We start from the raw sequence: 17,595 nt of genomic DNA on the forward strand, positions 1-17,595 counted from the left end.
GAGTACATAGCCTGTCCAGATGCGAAAAGGCTACTTCGCATAATCATGTCTCCTGTTTTCTTGCCGAAGAAGCTGGTAGCTCTGTTCTGCAGAAAATTCACTTGTGTTGTGGAGTCTGCACCTTTGCAGCCTCTTAGACAAAGGCCCCAACTGAGCGGACTGCTCTAAGCGTTCTGCTCTGCGTGCTCTGTATGGCGCCAGTCAGTTCTGGGTAAGTTCTGTGCACAAGTTAATTAACATTCCACTTGTTACAATAGAGGAGGTGATCATGCATACCACGCACTGCATGGGAATGGATATTTAATGTCTGACATATTGACGTTTGGCTTAAATCATATCTGCCCTTTTGCCAGCTAAAAAGAGAAAAAGAGCAGCTAAGGAGAGCATAGAAAAGATGAATGACTTAATCGCTCCAAGGGTAAACATCTGAGCGAGGGAAGGTAGGCTTTGAAGTGGGAGAGGTGAAGTGGGATGAATGGCTTCCAATGGAGATTTTACAGTAGGTTAGCTTGACCTGATCATCCTCAGTAAGATGTCCTTCCTGCTGGAAGTGGGCTGTGCATGACCAGGTGGCCACACTCCAAAGAAGAGCTCCACCTCAGGGGGTCACAGTTACTGATGTTTCTGGGAGCCTCAGGGGTGACTGCTGTGTGAATGTGTATCCTCTGCCCAGCCCAGTCGTGCCTGCATTCAGGAAGGCCTGGCCCCTGGTGTGCACTAACAGCATCCTTGGACTCACTCTCCTGGTGCCCTTTTGGGTCAGGACTTGGAGAGGGTCAGGGGTTGGCAGGACGTGGGTGAGCCAAAGGGATTCCTCCAGTCGCATCTGCACGCTGCGGGAGCTTGTGGCTGGGTGCACAGCCAGCCACAAATGCATCCTTTTCTCTCGCTCCATAGCTGTCGGAGATGAGAAGGAACTACCTACGTTGATACGGACATCAAAGACGTTAAGCGAGTAAAGTCAGTCGCAAAGCAGTATGTACAATGTACTCTTATTTATACACCTAGGAAAGACATGTGTGAGAATAGACACAGAATATTACTATGAATTCTCTCTGGGGTAGAGAGTTGTGGTGAGTATGTGGATAAAGGGACTTTCTAAGTTATTAATTTTGGTAATGTTGAAGTTTTATAACAATGAAAATGTCTTTTGAAATCAGGAAAAAACTTTAAAAAAGAGTTAAATGTGAGAACATCTCTTGGTTTTCATCATTTGGAGGGACTTACTTCCAAGACAAGTGGTCTACAGACAAAGGGACACTCCTTATATGGCCCTGATGGATATACATTTTGCTTCAATTTCTCATTGTAGGCCTGCTTCCTCACAAGTGTACAAAGGAAAGAAAAAGGTACAATATTAGAAAAAATTGAAAGAAGTGAATGACCAGTAGGGGTGCAGAAAGCACAGACTTAAAATTTACTTTGTGCCAGGCACTTCCTTTAGTTCTAGGTTTTTTACAAATGTTATATTATTTTAATTCTTATAACACCCCGTGTTGGTTAGGTATTCCACAGATGAAAAAAGCGAGACACAAAAAACATATATTGTATTAGTTTTAAAAAATCAGCTATAGGCCTGTTACACTACAGCACAAAAAGTATGCTATAAAGTTACAGTTCATTAGAGAAAACCTAGAAAAAGGAACCCTGTAGGTTTGAGACAATTTCAAAAATTATGCACAGTGAATCATCTAAAGATTTTAAGTCACATAATATGTAAAGGTAACCACAGATTAGATTTAATACGCTCATTTTAATTCAGATCAGAAAGTCAGAGTTCAATGAAATGAAGTCATAAATGAGCAACCACATGGCACACAATGAATGCACCCACAAAAATGTTTCTTGTTGGATTACAGTCATCCACGGGAATTTTGCTGTCAGTACCACCTAGATATTTCCCAGCTTAATATTTTAGAAGTTATGAGTACTCTTGACTTTCATTTTTATTCATGTATTTATTATTTTTGTAGACCATTACTTAGCAGAATGGAGGATCCACAAGGTTGGATACTTGTATCCGAAGTATCTAGAACAGTGCCTGAAACATGGTAGGCACTCAATAAATGTTTATAGAATAAACTTAGGTTAAAAAACATTTAAAAGTAGCTTGAACTTTGTTCTCTTACCACATCAGTGGCTTAATAACTGGAACATCAATCTAAAATACCTGTAAGTTAATCAAACCAGCACAGAATTCTACAGCAATATAATAATTCACAGCCGTCAGCCACTGATGTTTATAAAAAGGAAATCTCCCTAAGATTTACCTTTTATGACAGTGGGCAGCGTGGTCTTTAAAGATGGCATCATAGGAGACCCCTGAACCGCCGCCCTCCCACAGACACACCAAATGAACAGCTACACACGTAGTAATTCCCTCTGCAGGAAATCCAGAAACTAGCCAAGGGGCTCCTATGCACTGGGAGAATGAGAAAACGCTCACATCAAAACGGCAGGAGAGGCTGAGAGCACTCGCCATAAACCCCAGTCCTAGCACACAGCAGGGACCTCCAACTCCCAGCTTTTCCCTGGGAGGCTAAGGGTTTGAACCCCATTTTTAGCACCCCAATTTTTAAGACTCCCACCAGAGGGATGCTCCTCCCCGAACACCTAGCTCTGAAAGCCGCGGGGCTTGCATCCGTGAACCCCACATACTACAGCAAACACAGAAGCAGGTATCAGCGGGCGTGAGTACTGGGCCTCCACTCACCCACCACCCGTGTCCAGGCAGAAACGCCAGTCTCCCCGACCTTTCCTGAAAGGGTTCTACTTGCGTACTTTAAAAGCTGCCGCCTGCCAGTCAGGCCTCTAATTTTTAGCATCCAACTAGGGAGTGACTGCAGTTCTCTCCTGAGACCACAGAAGCCGGTGGACGCCTCCCCTGGCCTTTCCCTCTGGCCTGCTCCAGTTTGCCAGTATCTCCCTCAGGAAGCTTTTATACACATCTGGTGCCCCAGCTTTTGAGGCTGCTGCTTGACAGAAGAACCCCTGGATCACCTGGCTCTGATAGCCAGTGGGGCTTTCATTCAGGAGTCCCACAGGCCTGTAGCAAAGAAAGAAGTTCATAATGGGTTCCGGACCCCATAGCCCCCTCCCCCACTCCATGGCTGTATAACTGGGCCCAGTACAGAGGGGACAGGTGAAATGCCCACCTCCCAGTTTCTCCTTGGATGGGGTCTAATGACACACTTTCCCCACTGCTCCTAAACTGGACCCTGTATCTAGAGGCTGACTGTGACCCTCCCCCTGGGACACTGATCGGTCTGGGCACATATTCAACCACTGGGCGCCACTAAAAACAGGGAAAGTGATTAGAGAATCACATAGATTTTAGAGACAACCAGAAGCCAAGGCTGGGCCGATTGATGACGTTCATCTCCCACACAAGATCAGTCTGTCAAGAATGGGGTAGGAGGCTGTTCATCTAACACACAGAAACCCACACAAAGAGTCAAGGAAAATGAAGAAACAAAATAATATGTTCCAAACAAAAGAACAAGATAAACTACCAGAAACAGATCTTAATGAAACAGACAACCTAGAAGAAATAGTTAAATTACTAGAAACATACAACCTACCAAGGCTAAATCAGGAAGAAATAGAAAAGCTGAACAGACCAATTACTAATAAAGAGATAGAATCAGTAATCAAAAACCTCCTAACAAACAAAAAAGTCCAGGACCAGAAGGCTTCACTGGTGAATTACACCAACATTTACAGAATAAGTGCCAAGCCTTCTCAAACTCTTCCATAAAAAGAACAGAAGAGGAGGAAACACTTCCAAACTCATTTTATGAGGTCAGCATTACCCTGTTATCAAAACCAGATAAGGACACCACAAGAAAATAAAAGTACATATGCCTGATGAATGTAGATGTAAAAGTCCTTAATGAAATCCTAGCAAACTGAATTCAACAGTACATTAAAAGGATCATACACCATGATCAAGTAGGATTTATTCCAGGGATGCAAGGATGGTTCAACACCTGCAAATCAATCAATGTGATACACCACAGTAACAAAAGGAAGGATAAAAATTATACGATCATCTCAATAGATGTAGAAAAAGCACTTGACAAAATACACACACTTCCATGATAACAACTCTCAACAAAGTGGATATAGAGGGAATGCACCTCAACGTAATAAAAGCCACAAAACAAGCCCATAGGTAACATCATACTCAGTGGTAAAAAACTGAAAACTTTCCCTTTAAGATAGGAACAAATTATGATGCCCACTCTTGCCAGTTTTATTCACCTTAGTATTGGAAGTCCTAGCCAGAGCAATTAGGCAAGAAAGAGAAATAAAAGTCATCCAAATCAGAAATGAAGAAGTAAAACTGTCACTATTTGCAGATGACATATTATATATAGAAAACCCTAAAGACTCCACCAAAAAACTGTTGGAAATAATAAATGAATTAAGCAAAGTTGCAGGACACAAAATAAATATTCAAAAATCTGTTGTGTTTCTATATACTAACAACAATCTATCAGAAAGAGATATTAAGGAAAAAAATCCCATTTACAATAGCACCAAAAAGATTAAAATATTTAGGAAGGAGTTTGATCAAGGAGGTGAAAGATCTGTTCGGTGAAAACTATAAAACATTGATGAAAGAAAGTGAAGAAGACACTAATAAATGGAAAGATATTCTATGCTGATGGATTGGAAGAATTTGTATTGTTAAAATGTCCATACTACCCAAAGCAATCTACAGATTCAGTGCAATCTCTATCAAATTCCAGTGCTGTTTTTCACAGAAATAGAACAAACAGTCCCAAACTCGTATGGAATCACAAAGACCCTGAATAGCCAAAACAATCTTGAGGAGGAAGAACAAAACTAGAAACATCACATATTCTCATTTCAAATTATATTACAAAGTTATAGTAATCAAAACAGTACGATATTGGCATAAAAACAGACACATAGGTCAATGGAACAGAATAGAGAGCCCAGAAATAAACCCACACATATATGGTGAGTTAATTAACGACAAAGGAGCCAAGAATATACAATGGGGAAAGGACAGTCTCTTCAATAAACGGTGTTGGGAAAACTGGACAGTCACATGCAAAAGAATGAAACTGGACCACTATCTTACACCACTCACAATAATTAAATCAAAATGGATTAAAGACAAATGTAACACCTGAAACTATAAAACTCCTAGAAGAACATGGGGGTAAGCTTCTTGACATTTGCCTTGGCAATGATTTTTTGGATTTGACACCAAAAGCAAAGGCAAGAAAAGCAAAAATTAACAAGTGAAACTACAACTGAAAAGCTTCTGTACAGCAAAGGAAACCATCAACAAAATGAAAAGGCAATGAAAGAGAGAAAATATTTTCAAATCACATAGCTGATAAGGAGTTAATATCCAAAATATACAAATAACTAATACAATTCAATAGTAAATAAGAAAAAGAAACCCAAACCCCCAAACAATCAAATTAAAAATCAGGCAGTGGATCTGAATAGACATTTTCCCAAAGACGACATACAAATGGCCAACATGTATTGAAAAGGTGCTCAATATCACTAATCATTAGGGAATGCAAATCAAAACCTCATACCTGTTAAAATGCTATATCAGAAAGGCAGGAGATAAATGTTGGAGAGGATGTGGAGAAATGGGAACCCTCTTGCACTGTTGGTGGGAATGTAAATTGGTGCAGCCACTATGGAAATCAGTATGGAGGTTCCTCAAAAAAATTAAAAATAGAACTATCACAGGACCCAGCAATCCTATTTCTGGGTGTATAGCCAAAGATAATTAAAACAGGATCTTGAAAGATGTCTGCACATCCGTGTTCACTGCAGCATTATTCTCAATAGGCAAGATATGGAAACAACCTAAGTGTCCATCAATGAATGGATGAATGGGTAAAGAAGAGCTATCTATCTATCTACCTACCTATCTATCTATCGAAATATTGTACATCCATGAGAAAGAAGGAAATCCTAATGTCTGAAAAAACATGGATGGACCTCAAGGGCATTAAGCTAAGTGAAATAAGCCAGATAGAGAAAAACAGATACTGTATATCACTCATATGTGGAATCTAAAAAAGTAAAACTCATAGAAACAGAGACTAGAATGTTTACCAGGGTGTAGGGGGTGGGGAGATGTTGGTGAAAGATTGCAAACTTCCAGTTATAAGACGAATAAGTTCTGGGGAACCTAATGTACAGCATGGTGATTATAGTTAATAATACTGTATTATATATTTGAAAGTTGCTAAGAGAGTGAATCTTAAATATTTTCACCACAAAAAAGAAATGGTAATTATGCGATGTGATGGAGTTGTTATCTCACAATCGTTGTGCAGTATGTAAGTGTACCAAATCGATAGACTGTACACAAACTTACACCATTGTCAAGTACGTTTCAATAAAGCTGGGGAAAAACTGGGTAGAACAGCTTAAACTGCTCTAATAACAATTTAACTAATAACAATTAGTTATTTGTCCAAAATGTGTTTGCAACATAGGAGCATTTGTTTTAAGTGAAGACAGCACCTTTCAGTACAATGTAGGAATTACAGGTAGCCCTCAAGGCTCACTGGCTTCAGATTCATTTGTTCATCTGTTCGCCTATGAAGAAGTTAATTGAGGGTCAAGCATTGTATTAGACACTTGCATTAGAAATGAATATTCACTCATCAGTCTGATTATCAATCTACTACAAATGTTTATCAAGTCCCTACTGTGTACCAGGCATTGTGCCAAATGCTTTATGTGCAACAGTGGTTGTCAGCAGGGACAATTTTGCCTCCCGGGGGCATTTGGCAACGTCTGGAGACATATTTGGTTGTCATAACTGGGAAGGGGGTTGCTGCTGGCATCTAGTGGTGGAGGCCAGGGTTGCTTCAAAACATCCTACAATGCTGAGAACAGCCCTCTGAAAAAAGAATTACCAGTCCCGTGTTAGCAGTGCCAAGACTGGGAAACCCTGAAGTCCATCATTTCATTTAGTCCTCCCAACAGCCCTATGAGGGAGACAGTATCATTCCTTTCTCCTCCTTACAAATGAAGAACTGAGGCTTGCGGGGGTCAACTAGCCAAGCACAATACCTACAAGCGGCTGAGCTGGCCCTTACCTGACTCCAAAGCTGTGCCCTTAAGAGTCATGGTACCCCATTCCTTGGATAAAGGAAATCTAGAGTGACATGGGCTGGGGGGTAGTGGTGGCAGGGAGGGTGAAAGGGGTAGGCTGCAAAAGCAGGTGGAAACTAAAGCAAGAATAAATTGTTACGATAAAGCATTGACGAAAGAAAGAAGTGCAGGGAGAATAAAGCAGAAATAAAATGGCACTAAAACAGATGGTACCTTTACGGATACATCCAGAGACAGTGGGGTTAGAGAAAGAAACAGAACTGCTAATAAACAAGGAGGAGCTCCAAGCTGCATGAAGAAAAAAAAAAAGTGTAATCTGGAGCTCTTAAATGCCCCTCCCAACGGAAACAGTGGGGAACAAGTCAGGAAGCAGTGAAGAAACAGTTACTGATTACAGGCAGCCCATTAGGGATGTGGAATATAGGCTTATAAGCTATTAGGAAGTAGGCTCACATATCCACTGAGTCACTTAGAATGTTTTATGGATGAATTCTTGAGACTTGAGGAGACTGCAAAGATTTGAATGAAGTAAATACTGTGATATTTAAGACACGTAGGGTGTGTATGAGGTTATAATTAGACCCCTCTGGAACTTTGCTCCAGGATTAGTCAGCAAAATCAATACAAATCGATCACCCCGGATGCTGAGTAAAAGGGATTAGTCACTGAAATACTGAAAAGCCCTCATTATAAGGTTGATTCACATCCAAGGTTACCCTATCACAGACCTAAGATTGGGTTAAAGCAGGGTCAATTGTATATCTGAACTTGGTGGGCCGTGTTTTGTTGCTACAATTACGTGACGCAATGCATCTATCAGAAAGTATATTTTAGTATGCTTGGCCTAATTTAAAATCATAAAGGGAAGAACTAAATCACAGGGATTAAACAAAGCACAGTTGAACACTTTTATACTAGTAATTGTTAGGAGAGATAAGTTTTCTAGAGGTGAACCACAAAGGGGGTACATCTTGACATCTAGAAACTGTCTGGAGACTTCAGGTTTTAAGAATTTTTGTAAATTATGTTAGAGTCTCAGAAAGATTCCCCTAATAGCTAACATAAATTTCCCTCTTGCACTTTAAGGTCATTTCATCTTCTTGCCTCTGGGCAAAACAGAAGTGCAACAATTACCACATTCCTGGTGACTCTACCCTTTCCCACCTCCATTTTTGTTCTAATTCCTTGAGCTCTTTTCAGTGACTTCACTATAAGCTAAAATTTGGATAATTTTAATGAAATATCTGTTTTAAAATTATAAAAGTAATAGCTGCTATAAAATGTCAAAACCTTAGACATATGTATAAGAAGTAAATTTATTTAATTAGCTAATTCTTTACTAAGGAGCTGTAAGTTCTTTAATTTTTGCTATTAAAGTGATGCTGAAATGAATAGCCTTGTATACAAATTTTTGTAGGCATTCTCTTCAAGGATACATTCCTGGAGATTGGATTGCTGGGTTGAAGGCTGGCACATTTTGAGTTTTGATATCAAAGTGCCCTCCAAATGGTGGTACCAATGATCACTAACAATGTATGAAAGTATTTATCTCTCCTTGCTAATAAAATAACGATAGTAATAATAATAGCTAAAATTTACTGTTTACTGTCTAATACTGTTCTAAGCATTTTCAAGTATTACGTGGAATATTATAAATTTGTAATCTTTGCTAATATGATAGACAAAACATCACCTTTTTTTTTTTTAACAGATTCATGTCATGAAGAAGTCATAGAAGGCAAGTCATCAAGAAGGCCTTTGCCCAAGATTATGAAACTACTTTCCTAGATTCTGTCTGGTGTATTTAGCTGCTCATTTAGTTAACATATATACTCTGTTTGGCATGTTCTTTGTGGCAACGGTAGCTAGCTGTCCTCCACAGATACATGCTTATCTTCTGAGGCACAGAACTACACCTGGGAAGCGGCTGCCTACCAGGGACGTCATTTCCCAGGTCCGCTCGCCTCTGGGTGGGGGGATGTGACCCGTCCTAGCCGATGGAAGGTGAGTGGAGATGGTGTGTGCCTCTTCTGGGCTGAGGGGAAGCAGATGGCCTTAGGGGCTGTCTTTTCCCATCTGCCAGCTCATGTGGGCCTTCAGGATGTCCTTAGGGGCCAGATGCTGAAGATGGCGGGGCCTTGTCAGCCAGGTCCCGAGTGACCGCACGCAGCAGGGCTTCTACCACACACCCCAGCCCCAGCGAGAAGCACCTTCATTGGACTCTCACGCAAGGAAGAAATGAACTTCTAATTTGAGAAGTTACTGGAATTTGAGAATTTGTATGTTATAACAATTAGCATTACTCTAACTGAGACATCTTTAACTTTTATGAAATTTATGTTTGTCTCTCTGGTGAAGTAGAGAACTAATCTTTCTTTTTATCCTATGTGATAGCCAGTTTTTCCAATACCACCTAAATAAAAAGCCTATTCTTTTCCAAATGTCTCCATATACTCATGGAGAGGTCTATTTCTAGATTCTTTCTGTTCTATTGCCTATGCGTCATCAGTATGACACTAGATATTAGACAGGGTAATATCCCTTCAATGTTACTCCTTTGTAAAAAAAGATTATGAATTATTCTAAACCCACTTATTTCTCCAGGTAAATTTCAGAATAAATGTACCCGTTAAAACCGTAGCATCCTGATACAGACTGCACGTTTGATTTTAGGTGAGCACCTTCTCTACTGCTTCCTTCATCTCACATCCAGCGAGCTGTGTACTTCTGCTGCTTCTGCTCCGAATATCTCCCCTCTCTCCCTCCTCCCACTGGTCCTGTGTCCCCCGGCTCAGGGCGAGGCTCCCTCTCTCCCGGCCACGCCACAGACTCCAAACAGCTCTTCTCACTCCTGTCTTTGCTTTCTCTAAACTCTTGTGTATTTTTTTGCCAGATTAAAATGTTAAAGTGATGACATTACTTCTCTGATCAAAAAAAGTTTGTTTTTCTTTTCCATTACTTAGAACAAAGATCAAATTCTGCTTCCCAGCTTCAAAGTGCTCTACAGAACGCTGCTCTTTCTGGAAAGCCCTTCCCCTTCCCCGTGTGGCCACCTCGCAGCTGCTGCTAGGGCTCAGCCCAGGTGCCAACTTGTCAAGGAGGCTGCCCTCACGCACTGGTGCCCGGGGCTCTGGGTGCACTCCTGTCACTCTTACGACCACTGTCAGTACCATCTGCTTGCCTGCCGGTCTCTCCCAGGAACTGTAAGACACTGAAGGCAGTCAAAGCACTTATTTTTCCTTGTAACCTCAGTGCCTGCTCAGTACCTGCCATAGTAAGATGTTCAATACTGATCTGATGGGTTATTTGCTTATAGTGAGCACAGAAATAGAATAACATTTTATAATTTCAAGGGTCTTAGAAACAATACAGTTAAAGAGCCATCATTTTGCAGTTGGGAAGCACGAATATACAAAATATATACAAGTAAAAAAATGTTAAAAAAGACCTTCAAGATGGCGGAGGGGTAAAACGTGGAGATAACCTTCCTCCCCACAGATACACCAGAAATACATCTACATGTGGAACGACTCCTACAGAACACCTACTGAACGCTGGCAGAAGGCCTCAGACCTCCCAAAAGGCAAGAAACTCCCCACGTACCTAGGTAGGGCAAAAGAAAAAAGAATAAACAGAGACAAAAGGATAGGGCGGGGACCTGCACCAGAGGGAAGGAGCCGTGAAGGAGGAAAGGTTTCCACACACTAGGAGCCCCTTCGCGGGCGGAGACTGCGGGTGGCAGACGGGGGAAGCTTCGCAGCTGCAGAGGAGAGCGCAACAACAGGGGTGCAGAGGGCAAAGTGGAGAGATTCCCGCACAGAGGATCAGGGCCAACCAGCTCTCACCAGTCTGAGAGGCTTGTCTGCTCACCCGCTGGGGTGGGTGGGGCTGCGAGCTGAGGCTCGGGCTTCGGTTGGAGCGCAGGGAGAGGACTGGGGTTGGCTGTGTGAACAGAGCCTGCAGGGGGTTAGTACGCCACGGCTAGCCAGGAGGGAGTCTGGGGAAAAGTCTGGACCTGCCGAAGAGGCAAGAGACTTTTTCTTCCCTTTGTTTCCTGGTGCGCAAGGAGAGGGGCTTAAGAGCGCCGCTCAAAGGAGCTCCAGAGACGGGCGTGAGACGTGGCTAAAAGCGCGGACCCCAGAAATGGGCACGAGCCGTGGCCATCAGCGCGGACCCCAGAGACGGGCGCGAGCTGCGCCTATCAGCGCGGACCCCAGATACGGGCATGAGATGCTAAGGCTGCTGCTGCCGCCACCAAGAAGCCTGTGTGCGAGCACAGGTCACTATCCACACCTCCCCTCCCGGGAGCCTGTGCAGCCCGCCACTGCCAGGGTCCTGGGATCCAGGGACAACTTACCCGGGAGAACGCACGGCGCGCCTCAGGCTGGTGCAATGTCACGCCGGCCTCTGCCACTGCAGGCTCGCCCCGCACTCCGTGCCCCTCCCTCCCCGCCCCCCGCCCTGAGTGAGCCAGAGCCCCCGAATCAGCGGCTCCTTTAACCCCATCCTGTCTGAGCGGGAACAGACGCCCTCAGGTGACCTACACGCAGAGGCGGGGCCAAATCCAAAGCTGAGCCTCGGGAGCTGTGCAAACAAAGAAGGGAAAGGGAAATCTCTCCCAGCAGCCTCAGGAGGAGTGCATTAAATCTCCACAATCAACTTGATGTACCCTGCATCTGTGGAATACATGAATAGACAACGAATCATCCGAAAATTGAGGCGGTGGACTTTGGGAGCAACTGTAGACTTGGGGTTTGCTTTCTGCATCTAATTTTTTCCTGGTTTTATGTTTATCTTAGTTTAGTATCTAGAGTTTATTATCATTGGTAGATTTGTTTATTGATTTGGTTGCTCTCTTCCTTTTTTCTTTATTTATAGATATATATACATTTTTCCTTTTTCTCTGTCAGGGTATGTGTATCCTTTTTTGTATGATTTTGTCTGTTTAGCTTTGCTTTAACCATTTGTCCCAGAGTTCTGTCTGTCCCTTTTTTATTGTTTTTTATTACTTTTTACTTTTTAAATTTTTAATAATTTTTTTATTTTAGTAACTTTATTTTCCTTCCTTCCTTCCTTCCTTCCTCCCTTCTTTCTTTCTTTCTTTCTTTCTTTCCCCCTTTTCTTCTGAACCGTGTGGCTGACAGGGTCTTGGTGCTCTGGCCGGGTGTCAGGCCTGTGCCTCTGAGGTGGGGGAGCCGAGTTCAGGACACTGGTCCACCAGAAACCTCCCGGCTCCACAAAATAGCAAATGGCGAAAGCTCTCCCAGAGATCTCCATCTCAATGCTAAGACCAGCTCCACTCAATGATCAGCAAACTCCAGTGTTGGACACCCTATGCGAAACAACTAGCAAGACAGGAACACAGCCCCATCCATTAGCAGAGAGGCTGCCTAAAATCATAATAAGGTCACAGACACCCCAAAACACACCACGGGATGCAGTCCTGCCCACCGGAAAGACGAGATCCAGCCTCATCTACCAGAAAGTAGGCACTAGTTCCCTCCACCAGGAAGCCTACACAACCCACTGAACCAACCTTAGCTACTGGGGGAAGACACCAAAAACAACGGGAACTACGAACCTGCAGCCTGCAAAAAGGAGACACCAAACACAGTAAGTTAAGCAAAATGAGAACACAGAGAAACACACAGCAGATGAAGGAGCAAGATAAAAATGCACCAGACCTAACAAATGAAGAGGAAATAGGCAGTCTACCTGAAAAAGAATTCAGAGTAATGATAGTAAAGGTGATCCAAAATCTTGGAAATAGAATGGAGAAAATAAACATTTAACAAGGACCTAGAAGAACTAAAGAGCAAGTAAACAATGATGAACAACACAATAAATTAAATTAAAAATTTTCTAGTAGGAATCAATCGCAGAATAACTGAGGTAGAAGAATAGGGAAGTGACCTGGAGAAAAAGAGTGGAAGTAACTGCCACAGAGCAGAATAAAGAAAAAAAGAATGAAAAAAATTGAGGATACTCTCAGACACCACTAGGACAACATTAAACGCACCAATATTCGAATTATAGGGGTCCCAGAAGCAGAAGAGAAAAAGACAGGGACTGAGAAAACATTTGAAGAGACTGTAGTTGAAAACTTCCCTAATATGGGAAAGGATTAGTCAATCAAGTCCAAGAAGTGCAGAGAGTCCCATACAGGATAAATCCAAGGAGAAACATGCCAAGATACATATTAATCAAACTATCAAAAGTTAAATACAAAGAAAACATATTAAAAGCAGTAAGGGAAAACAAACAACATACAAGGGAACCGCCATAAGGTTAACAGCTGATCTTTCAGCAGAAACTCTGCAAGTCAGAAGGCAGTGGCAGGACATATTTAAAGTGATGAAACAGAAAAACCTACAACCAAGATTACTCCACCCAGCTAGCATCTCATTCAGATTCGGAAGAGAAATTAAAGCCTTTACAGACAAGCAACAGATAAGAGAATTCAGCACCACCAAACCAGCTTAACAACAAATGCTAAAGGAATTTCTCTAGGCAGGAAATACAAGAGAAGGAAAAGACCTACAATAACAAACCCAAAACAATTAAGAAAATGAAAAAAAAAAAAAAAGAAAATGGTAATAGGAACATACATATTGATAACTACCTTAAATGTAAATGGATTAAATGCTCCAACCAAAAGACACAGACTGGGTGAATTGATAGAACAAAAAGATCCATATATATGCTGTCTACAAGAGAACCACTTCAGACCTAGGGACATATACAGACTGAAAGTGAGGGGATGGAAAAAGATGTTCCATGCAAATGGAAATCAAAAGAAAGCTGGAGTAGCAATTCTCATATCAGACAAAATAGACTTTAAAATAAAGACTATTACAAGAGAGAAACAAGGACACATAATGATCAAGGGATCAATCCAAGAAGAAGATATAACAACTGTAAATATTTATGCACCCAACACAGGAGCACCTCAATACATAAGGCAAATGCTAACAGCCATAAAAGGGGAAATTGACAATAACACAGTCATAGCAGGGGACATTAAGACCTTATTTTCACCAATGGAGAGATCATCCAAAATGAAAATAAATAAGGAAACACAAACTTTAAATGATACATTAAACAAGATAGACTTAATTGATATTTATAGGACATTCCATCCAAAAAAAATAGAATACACTTTCTTCTCAAGTGCTTCTGGAACATTCTCCAGGATAGATCATATCTTGGGTCACAAATCAAGCCTTGGTAAATTGAAGAAAATTGAAATTGTATCGAGTATCTTTTCTGAGCACAACGCTATGAGACTAGACATCAATTACAGGAAAAAAATCTGTAAAAAATAAAAGCACATGAAGGTTAAACAGTACACTACTAAATAACCAAGAGATCACTGAAGAAATCAAAGAGGAAAACAAAAAATACCTAGAAACAAATGATAACAAAAACACGATGACCCAAAACCTATGGGATGCAGCAAAAGAGGTTTTAAGAGGAAAGTTTATAGCAATACAATCCTACCTCAAGAAACAAGAAACATCTCAAATAAACAACCTAACCTTACACCTAAAGCTATTAGAGAAAGAAGAACAAAAAAACCCCCAAAGTTAGCAGAAGGGAAGAAATCATAAAGATCAGATCAGAAATAAATGAAAAAGAAATGAAGGGAACAAGAGCAAAGATCAGTAAAACTAAAAGCTTGTTCTTTGAGAAGATAAAGTTGATAAACCATTAGCCAGACTCATCAAGAAAAAAAAGGGAGAAGACTCAAATCAATGGAATTAGAAATGGAAAAGAACTAACAACTGACACTGCAGAAATACAAAGAATCATGAGACATTACTACAAGCAACTATATGCCAATACAATGGACAACCTGGAAGAAATGGACAAATTCTTAGAAAAGCACAACCTTATGAGACTGAACCAGAAAGAAACAGAAAATATAAACAGACCAATCACAAGCACTGAAATTGAAACTGATTAAAAATCTTCCAACAAACAAAAGCCAAGGACCAGACGGCTCCACAGGCGAATTGTATCAAACATTTAGAGAAGAGCTAACACCCATCCTTCTCAAACTCTTCCAAAATATAGCAGAGGGAGGAACACTCCCAAACTCATTCTACGAGGCCACCATCACCCTGACACCAAAACCAGATGAAGATGTCACAAAGAAAGAAAACTACAGGCCAATATCACTGAGAACATAGATGCAAAAATGCTCAACAAAATATTAGCAAACAGAATCCAAGAGCACACAAAAAAGGATCATACACCATGATCAAGTGAGGTTTATCCCAGGAATACAAGGATTCTTCAATATACACAAGTCAATCAATGTGATAAACCATATTAACAAACTGAAGGAGAAAAACTGTACGATCATCTCAATAGATGCAGAAAAAGCTTTTGAAAAAATTCAACACCCATTTATGATAAAAACCCTCCAGAAAGCAGGCATAGAGGGAACTTACCTCAACATAATAGAGGCCATATATGACAAACCCACAGCCAACATCGTTCTCAATGGTGAAAAACTGAAACCATTTTCACTAAGATCAGGAACAAGACAAGGTTGTCCACACTCACCACTATTATTCAACATAGTTTTGGAAGTTTTAGCCACAGCAATCAGAGAAGAAAAAGAAATAAAAGCAATACAAATAGGAAAAGAAGAAGTAAAGCTGTCACTGTTTGCAGATGACATGATACTATACTTAGAGAATCCTAAAGATACTACTAGAAAACTACTAGAGCTAATCAATGAATCTGGTAAAGTAGCAAGATACAAAATTAAGGCACAGAAATCTCTGGCATTCCTATACACTAATGATGAAAAATCTGAAAGAGAAATTAAGTAAACACTCCCATTTACCACTGCAACAAAAAGAATAAAATACCTAGGAATAAACCTACCTATGGAGACAAAAGACCTGTATGCAGAAAACTATAAGACACTGATGAAAGAAATTAAAGATGATACAAACAGATGGAGCGGTAAACGATATTCTTGGATTGGAAGAATGAACATTGTGAAAATGACTATACTACCCAAAGCAATCTACAGATTCAATGCAATCCCTATCAAACTACCAGTGGCATATTTCACAGAACTAGACCAAAAAATTTCACAATTTGTATGGCAACACAAAAGACCCCGAATAGCTAAAGCAATCATGAGAGAGAAAAACGGAGCTGGACGAATCAGGCTCCTGGACTCCAGACTATACTACAAAGCTACAGTAATTATGACAGTATGGTAGTGACACAAAACAGAAATATAGATCAATGGAACAGGATAGAAAGCCCAGAGGTAAACCCACGCACATATGGTCACCTTATTTTTGATAAAGGAGTCAAGAATATACAATGGAGAAAAGACAGCCTCTTCAATAAGTGGTGCTGGGAAACTGGACAGCTACATGTAAAAGAATGAAATTAGAACACTCCCTAACACCATACACAAAAATAAACTCAGGGCTTCCCTGGTGGCGCAGTGGTTGAGAATCTGCCTGCCAATGCAGGGGACACGGGTTCGAGCCCTGGTCTGGGAAGATCCCACATGCCGCGGAGCAACTAGCCCCGTGAGCCACAATTACTGAGCCTGCGCGTCTGGAGCCTGTGCTCCGCAACAAGAGAGCCCGCGATAGTGAGAGGCCTGCGCACTGCGATGAAGAGTGGCCCCCACTTGCCGCAGCTAGAGAAAGCCCTCACACAGAAACGAAGAGCCAACACAGCCATAAATAAATAAATAAAATTAAAAAAAAAATAAACTCAAAATGGATTAAAGACCTAAATGTAAGGCCAGACACTATAAAACTCTTAGAGGAAAACATAGGCAGAACACTCCATGACATAAATCAGAGCAAGATGCTTTTTGACCCACCTCCTAGAGAAATGGAAATAAAAACAAAAATAAACAAATGGGACCTAATGAAACTTAAAAGCTTTTGCACAGCAAAGGAAAACATAAACAAAAGGAAACAACAACCATCAGAATCAGAGAAAATATTTGCAAATGAAGCAACTGACAAAGGATTAATCTCCAAAATTTACAAGCAGCTCATGCAGCTCAATATCAAAAAAACAAAGAACCCAGTCCAAAAATGGGCAGAAGACCTAAACAGACATTTCTCCAAGGAAGACATACAGATTGCCAACAAACACATGAAAGGATGCTCAACATCACTAATCATTAGAGAAATGCAAATCAAAACTACCATGAGGTATCACCTCACACAAGTCAGAATGGCCATGATCAGAAAATCTACAAACAATAAATGCTGGAGAGGTTGTGGAGAAAAGCGAACCCTCTTGCCCTGTTGGTGGGAATGTAAATTGATACAGCCACTATGGAGAACAGTATGGAGGTTCCTTAAAAAACTAATAATAGAACTACCATACGACCTAGCAGTCCACTACTTGCCATGTACCCTGAGGAAACCATAATTCAAAAAGAGTCATGTACCACAATGTTCACTGCAG

General features: G+C 41.1%; 1 protein-coding gene across 1 annotated transcript in view; it reads right to left on the reverse strand.

Annotated features, from left to right (window-relative positions):
• The window catches only part of KCNQ5 (potassium voltage-gated channel subfamily Q member 5), a gene marked incomplete at both ends in the record, with an annotated part of 573,038 nt that overhangs the window by 104,095 nt on the left and 451,348 nt on the right, over positions 1-17,595 (reverse strand). The gene's annotated exons all lie outside the window — the stretch shown is intronic.

Source organism: Leucopleurus acutus (assembly GCF_964270905.1).
Source record: "Leucopleurus acutus genome assembly, chromosome: 15".
Taxonomy (NCBI): Eukaryota; Metazoa; Chordata; class Mammalia; order Artiodactyla; family Delphinidae; genus Leucopleurus; species Leucopleurus acutus.